Consider the following 9206-nt stretch of genomic DNA (forward strand, 5'->3'; position numbering starts at 1 on the left):
AGAATTCATGATCCAAGATAATATAACATCATTCACCCTTTCCTAGATACCTTCTAATCCTGGAAATTTATAATTTGGACATGATCATCCACTAACCCCATTTTATTTCTTCCTAACAGGGCTACCTTCATTGACCTAAACCACATAGAATAATTTTCAGCACCAGTTAATTGAAAAGAAATGATGTGGTTTCTACTTACATCAGATGAATGGAGAAACAAGGGATGATAGTAATCAATTGTTGAAGTTGGATTTCCAATTCCTGTTCATGAACTTGATTCTGCATTTGAACCAAAAATTGTTTTAGCATTTGTACCATTCGTCATTGTGTTTCTTTGCACAATTGCGATCGATCATTCTTAGCGGAATTATTGATTGATTTATTCAACTAGGAATACCAGTTGATAAATCTCTGATACCATGAAATTTCATAAAAATGACAAAGAAAAAGATGAAGATTAGAGAGAGGAAGAATGGAAGATAGAGATGGAGGAGTAACTGACTTTTTTGTTATTTCAAATTCATAGTAGTTACATTATGGATCTCCTCTTTGTAGTAGCTGCGATATCTAATCACAATTAGTTATCCTAACCGACATTGTAACTAACCAACTAATTATTAGAAAGGTAGTTACAAAATAATCAATCAGTGATTAGGAACACATAAGAAGCACCTGGTTCATACATTTGATTCTGCCTTATCCTTATCACTCTCAACAAATCCAAAAAAATATAGTAGACAATCTACCTACTACTCGGAAGAAACGGTTGTTGAAGTTGGTACTAGCTAATTCATCAAAAATTGATTAAAGAGTTACACAGTCTCTAAAAGTTGTGTGCTTTAGAACTGTTCTGACTACCTGGTGGAATTGAAGTTAAGCCTTCCTCGTAAACTATAACACTCAAACTTCCGGGAGAACCATGTAAAATATGTTCCTTTTCTTCATTGGAATTAATATCATATGAAATAAGATGTCCATTTTTGCTTTGAAAAAGCAATATACTATTCTTCCAAATATCTAGTGGTGATTCAACAGGAACAACTCTGATTGTGTTTTTCAATATCCATGACCTGCTTACACCGTACTCCTCCATCACCCAAACATGCACTTTATCATTTATTGGATCAGTAGGAGAAATTGGGTTAGGGTAAGAAATGAATGTGAGACACCCCCTTAATATTACAAGACAATAATATTGCTTATGGGTTAGATTATTACAAACATCAGGAATATTTATATTACGAAAAATCTCAGTGCTCATGTCAAAACAAAGAATAATCATGGACATATCTATAGTTGCAAACCAATGAACCACTTCATTGTATAACATCTCAGCACAAGGTACCCAATAAATCAATGGCAAATTTACTTGCTCCACTTCTCTCCAACAATCCATGCTAAAATCATAAACATCTATTTTTGTTTCTTTAGGACCAGGATAACCATCCCATGGATTTCAAAATACCTCACAAATCCTAACAATCTTATAGTATTTTGAAATGGAGTCGAAGCCAAATCCAATCCCTTCAACGGAACGATGAAAACCTTGTGGACAACCAAAAGGGCTAGGTGGATTAATATGAAATTTCTAGTTGCTGGATTGAATATGATTATGGTTGTCAAATCTGTTAATACAACCAAACCATGACAAGGACCAAGAAGTGGATAAAAAGTAGCATTAAAATTTGAGGACATAGATGTGACATTTATATCTGGAAAAAGAGGATTAAATCCATCATCATCATCACCAGAAAGAAAAGACAAAATACTTATAAATTCATTTGGTTCATTATTGGAATACTTGAAGAGGATGAATTCATGTTGTATGGTTGTTTGGTAGTTGAGATGAAGATGTATAAATGTGGTAGATTGTATGAGAGCGTACCATCTTTTAGAGATGCATTTTAATCGTATGAGAGATTTCACTGGAAACCTTACTAGTACATTATTCACCAAATCCTCCCCTAATTTCTTTATTATTCCATTCACCATTGATCCTTTATTCTCATGAGTACCCACTGAATTGCATGATTGATTGTATAGTAACAACATAAGTGTCTTGAAAGACTATTTTTCATCACATGTTTAGCTCTTTAACAAACAAAGTTTTCAAACGTCCAATTTTTATGATGTAGAGTGTTCCACGGAGAATAAACTAAAACAAATTTAGAGGTATAATAATAACTATATATGGAAGTCCCATTTACTATTATATAGATACAACTCTTTCAAAATAAGCACACCATATTACTCCTTCTGGCCTCTATCTGTTTAAATTTATGTAACTATTTATATTATGTGGAGATCCAAATTGACACCTTCGTTAATCATAATTGTTGTTAAATTGTTTTAAACAATTGAATTGTCAAATATGCTCATTAAATACATTTTATGTAGTTTCTAAAACTGAAAATCTTATTTCAAGAAAACTAAAGACATGCTCTATATCCAAATTAACATAGAAATTTTACTAGTTTTATCCTAGTAATTAGATGCGACAGATAAACTGAAATGAAAGAAAAAATGTATGTGATTGTTGTTCATCTTGTTAAAAAAATTGGACAGATATTTCAAATGGGACAAATCGTAGAAAACTATTGTCAAATTTGTGTTTACCCCATATACGACTATACATCATTTATTTGTTCTTAAAATTTTAATAGGTTATGGTTTTATGTTTCTTTTGGATTTAATATTTGCATCCAAATTTGTAGAATCAACTTGTACTCATGTAAATTTTGGTTGCTTTTATATTCACAAACTAATTTATACTATTCATGATCTTTGGAAAATGTTATTGGGAGGGGTCCATACGTAAGGGTTAATTAGTTTGTTAGTTCATTAGCTTATCCTCCTCCTCCTAAACCTCACCTAGCTATAATGTGTAAGCATGCCATTATGAAATTAGAAAATAAGTCTTTTTTTAACATTTATAGAGGTTATACTATAATAAATATCATATCTAGCTACGTACATGCAAAACTTATCAATAATTGTTATTTTTTGCAGAGGCGGACCCACATGTTGTCCGTCGGGTGCTCGAGCAGCCATTAACTTCGTTACGAAATATATATATCTATGTAGAAATTGATAGGTATTTGTATAAAATTAACATAGAGCACCCAATGAATAAATGATTTATTTGGCCCAATGGCTCCTGGATGACTACTTAAGACTTTTTTAGTGTTGTCGTACCAAGATTCGAATCTCACTGTAAACACATATTTTTTATATTTTTTCACTTTAGAGCACCCACAAATTTAAATTCCTAGATCCGCCACTGATTTTTTGTGACAAAAGTTACATGCAAACAAAAAAAATACCCTTGAGATGTCCTCCAAAATATGAGTTGTTGCCATTTATTGACTACTATTGATGTGACATTTTAATAGTAATGTCACATTATGCATCATGTTATGCCTATTGATGAACATTATATACTGTCTCTTTACTCTCATTAATTATGGAAGACAATAGTTATTAGTTGTTAGTAACTTACGTAACCACCAACTCTTCATTTCACCATTAATCAACCTAATTATTCTTGTAATTTATGTAACCTTTGGGCCATTCATTTTGTCAATTTACTATTCACTATCTTCATATTCATTCCAAGGAAGAATTCCTCACCTATAAATTGTGTGGTCTTACTTATGTTGATGAAAATAAGAGAAGTACAAGAAAATATAGAGTGAAGAAAATGAATAGTATTGTCTTGTGTCTATATTGAGATTACTGTAGTGAAAGAGAGAGTTAAGACTTACAAAAAAATATATATTCTAAGTTTACAGTTATATTCACTATGTACAAGAGAGGATCAATATGCTGAAGGAATTAATGTGTTCTTATGTGGAGTTTCAGACTCTTCAACTAATCTGAGTTGCTTGAGTTGTACGACGTTGTTGGGTTGTTATATAATGGATGGGAGAAGTCAAGAGATATATTGTTGAATCTGTGTAGATTAGGCGGCAGTGGACTTGAATCTCCTTAAAGAGAGTGAGACATTACGTCTCAGCCTATAAACTTATTTATTCATTTTTATCAATTTATTTCAACCATAATTTATTATATTTATGGTATATTACACCAACAAAATTACCATTAAACACAAAATTAAAGAATCATGGACATGGTTTTATCATTAGTGGTGTACCAATTGGTGATAAACTAGTTTTTGTAAGTCATTAAAAAGTTGGACGAAAAATAATATTTTTCATAAAAATCATGTTGATTCATTAGATCAAGCTATGTGGGATTGTCTTTGAAAACACTCCCTATACCAATGCGATTATTGGCCGCTTCATATATTTCTAACCTTATTGTCCGGCCGGAGATAGCCAATCCAGCCATTTCAGTCAAATTCATTGTCTGATCAGGGATCTCCCCCTTTATTATACTCCTTTTTGTATTCTTCCTCACGAGATTAATTGGTAAGGGGACACTATCAAAATTTAATTTGAGAAATAGTCACTTAATTTATTTTTTATTTAATTTTTAGGGTTGGGGGATGAACCTTTTCATCTTTAAGAACTAGGCGATAAAAATACACGTAAATAAAATATCATTTTAATATCAACACTTCAACATTAAAAATTAATTTCTCCAAAAAATTAAATTACAATACCAAGAAATATAAAAAATATTTAACAATATTAGGTAAACATTTTCGTAGGAAACCTGAGAACTTCTCAGAGAACTCTTCGTCTTTTATAGCTCTTCTTTATCGAAATCATTAACATCCATAAAAATGATGTCTCTCAAACAAAACTTCCACCTTCCGTCATTGGAAAAATAAAGAAAAACGAGATCCTACAATCGTTCTTGAAAAACGAAGTGGAGTGTTCTTTTTTTTTCATCAATCTTCTTGCCCAAGTTAAGTAGAGTCTTTTTCAGTCTTCTTTACAAGTTCAGTTGGATTTATATCAATCTTTTTCATCTCAATTAAGTTTAATCATGTTTGCAATACCTTTTAGCTTATTTGATTTTTTGATTGGAATACTGTATATTCTCTTGTCTCTGTCTCTTGTTCATTGTATTTTATTCCGTTGTATATGCTCATCTTAAATTGTGTAATATATGTTCATCAATTGTTTGTTCTATACTTCTCTTATTTTCCTGCCATTTAAGCTATTTTTATCTTTGGAACTACGTCGGCCCATGCCTAAAAAATATCATTTGTTGGTACTCATATTACAGTTTCTGCATAAATGCAGAATATAGTATAACTTCACTCTGTTTATTTAGGCCTCGTGCGGAGCAATAATTTAGATTTGCAGAGTGGGTGAGCTCCTTTATTTAAAATTAGTGAATACTAAATACTAGTCTTTATTTTGCATATGAAGACAATTTTGTATATATTTTTATTTGTAATATTTTGTACGCCTATTTTAATTACACACTCGACTACTGAGTGATGTTTGTTCTTAGGGTTAACTTTTACGTGTATATATGTTTTCTTCTCCTATTTTTTTTATTGTTTCCCCATTCCCTTTTTCTTCTTCGTGATAGTCCATTACTCATGGTCCTGGGTTAAGGGTTTGACTTTGCTATATGTGTGCTGTAGTCAGTGCCACGATGAACAGAGAAATTGGATAGTCACACTTATGTTTGTGGAGTATAATTATATGTAGACCATCATTAGCAAATTATTTCCTTTATTTTCTTTTCTCCATTTCAACACTTTTATCAAGGTTTTTGGTCATATTTCTTCATTTTGAACCACTTCAATCCTATACATCAATAATACAACCAAGCATAAGCAATATAATTAGTACTCAATTTTATAATAGTGCTAAAATATGATGCATGTTATAAAATCAAGCTCTTGGTAATATAAATATAAAGAGAAGAAGAAAAAACATAGAGATGAAAAGATAACTTTTCTTCTATTCAAGTGTGTCTTTCAAATGGTGAGTGATATCTCTATTTATAGTGTTGAGATATCATTTCCAAAGCTCACCAAACCAATAAGTACATAGTTATCCACAATGGATCATATCATCTTGAAATATACGTACATGAATTCAAGTAATTCATGAATATCCGATGGACAATCCACTTAATTAATTCAATGGATTTATAACACTCTCCTTTGGATGTCTATAGATAATGTGCTTCGTTAAAACCTTACTAGGAAAAACCCAGTGGAAAAAAATTCCAGTGAAGGAAAAAGACTACACATATCTTTTGATACGCACTATGTATTGCCTCATTAAAAATATTGCCAGTAAAACCCATTGGAACAGAACCTCGGTCAGGGAAAAAAGGGCGCAACGCGAATCATACCCCCTGATTAAAACATCACTTAATTTCTTGCGGCGATGTCTCCAATGTTGTACAACACCTTCTCAAATATTGATATTGACAGTGTCTTTGTGATCAAATCACCTTCACCAAGATGTTGCATCTTTGAACTCATCTTGATATATCATTTTCTGACTTCATGAATATGACGAGGCTTTGAACTTAGCTGAATTTAAATATCATTCTATTCGTCATGACTCGTTGTTGCAAGTAAATTTCTCATTCAACTTGTTCACATCAATAATAATCTTGTGGACACTTTCATTTGCACTTGATTATCTTCGTACATTGTGGTTGGTAAATTCTTTTTTTTCAAAGAAAAATCACATATTTCCTGAATATGGTGCGTCAAATCTCAACCAGACACACTCTCGACTTTCTTCATGAAAGAATTTTATTTCTGCATGGTTTCAAGAAGTGATCATCTATATTTGCTTCATTGATAGCCAAATATTATTGTGCCTCCACATGCAAACAAATAGTGTGCTTGATATCTAGCTTTATGCGGATCGGATAAATATTTTTCATCTGCATAACCCAATCAATTCTGCCTTGGATTCTTCGGAATAGAATAAACCCATAACTATGATCTTGTGTGTGCTCAACACAATTTCAATGTCCTTTTGTTGGGAAGGAACCGAATCTTGCTAGTAAATTTTTTTTTCTTCATAAAAATTCAAGGACAGTTAGGGTCATTTTTTTTGTACCATTTTCTTCCTTAATTATTTCAATCCATATTAGGATTCTTGAAACTTTATTGAAAAAGTTTCCTTCAAACTTTTATATATCTTCAGACCCCCTCGATTGCTTCAAAGATTTTCATATAACCTTCATTCTGTAGCTAGACATGACAATTATTCATTATATGCATTCAAGTTTTTCATATGAAGTTAGATCAAAACAAACCTAATTGCATCCACCATAGGAGAAAACATCCCAATAATGCCAGAATTTTTGCGACAAACATATATACCTCAAGGCACAAGCCGCACTTGATATCTTGCGTTTTACTTTCACAAAATAATTTATTTGTACACCCACAGACATTATACCTTGATTTATGGACTATCAGTCCAAAACATCACTTTTCTAAGTGAAAAAAATATACTTGAATTATGCATTTTACTTGGCCAATCATTTTTCTATCTATACTCTATGACAAAATTGAATTCAAGATCCTCGTCACAATTTATTTCATTGAGTGCTACCTCATATCAAAGATACCGTCGATGGTTATTTGATATCGATTCCAACATGACATAACATATTTAGATCTCTTCATTTTCGATCATTTTAAAGTAATTGAACCTTTTCCAAGATTTTTATGAAGTGTTATGTCGTGGTGTTCTCATGTAACACTTGCCTCATTATCATTACCATATCGATCATTTTCTCCTTTCCTTCTTCAAGGAATTTTATATTTGGAACCGACTGGTCTATTACGCTTTCGGCGTATCATAGACTCTGTCCTTCAAGGACTTCTCATTGGAGCATTTGCAGCTGAATTATATAATAGGGTCAGTACATTCATCCGGCAATTGATTTGCAACATTATGCAAATGAATTATCACTTGAACTTCAAGTTCACATATCTATTTAACGAGAATCTAGATAATTCATAATTAACATCAAATAATTTTCAGCTGTCAATAATCTCCCCCTTAACGTTAGAAAATCTAACATTCATCCCAACCTTATTTGGAAATTAATCTTTGTGCATGGTGAAAAATTAAAATAATAACCACACATTCAAGATTTTAGATGAAAATTATTTGGTTCCTGATGCTGAACTAATTTTAATGGAGAAATCTTGTAAGCTTGATGCATACATGTGTTGCTACATATTATATAAAAATTATTTCATACCAAATCTTATTTGGGAGTTTTGTTCTCATAACCATTATTTAACTATAATTGAAGGCATACAATTTATGTTAAATCAACCAACATTATCAATATAATTTCATAGTTTTAATCTATGCTCTTAATTTAAAAATTCAAGCACAATCTTACAAACACCAATTTGTAAATTGACAACAAAGCACATGTGACCATCACATAGATGCATCTATCATATAGTTGCAAATTCACATGGCAGATGAATGTGACCATATTCACCTTTTTATATGTTTCAAAATATTTTCCCAACCCTAGCTAGTATAATAATTATTTTATCAAGATAACAAGCAACACGAGAGAATTCTTAAAGAATCTTGTATTTCTTCATCATATAAGCCACATGAATTTTCAATTAAATTTGCATCACATTCAAATCAGAATGGTCAACCGGTCATGCCAACTGATCATTATTTCAGTACACTCATATTTTATTTTTGCATGTGATTTTATTGGCATATTCATGTTTGTGTGCAACAAACAAGAGGAAAAGTGCAGTAATGTTTTACATAAATATTTATAACCATTTCGATTGCAGTAATCTTTTCATAATTCATAGTGTTAATATTTAATTTTTCAATTCATTTGAAACTTAAAAGTTTCTTTTGAGATTTACTACAACCCTATTATTATTCATCTCGTAATAATGCAACTCATTAGAACTTGCAATTAATTTTTTGAGCTATCACATATTCCATGACACCATCCATATGGTGAACATCTCCTCAAGGAGAAATTATATTATTATTGTCATGTTCAAAATTATTACGAGCAAGACATGTTTCTTGTTTTACTTTTGTTATACCATCGGTACATAACCAATGACAAATTTGTATTGCCACACAATAATATTATTTTGGTTATGACACAACCTTTATAGGCAAGACTTCTTATTTATTTTGCCCTATTGGTATTTCACAAATAAACATGTCATAATATTTATGACGTATAAACGTACACACCCATTGACCATTTCTGGCAAATACAAATTTATTTATTCTTCACA

At 31.2% G+C, this 9206-nt stretch overlaps 1 pseudogene; it reads right to left on the reverse strand.

Annotated features, from left to right (window-relative positions):
- Positions 1–487: 487 nt before the first annotated feature.
- LOC101263348 (F-box protein CPR1-like) lies at positions 488–2060 on the reverse strand (annotated as a pseudogene).
- Between the last annotated feature and the right edge of the window lie 7146 nt (positions 2061–9206).

Source organism: Solanum lycopersicum, chromosome 1, assembly GCF_036512215.1.
Source record: "Solanum lycopersicum chromosome 1, SLM_r2.1".
Classification (NCBI taxonomy): Eukaryota; Viridiplantae; Streptophyta; class Magnoliopsida; order Solanales; family Solanaceae; genus Solanum; species Solanum lycopersicum.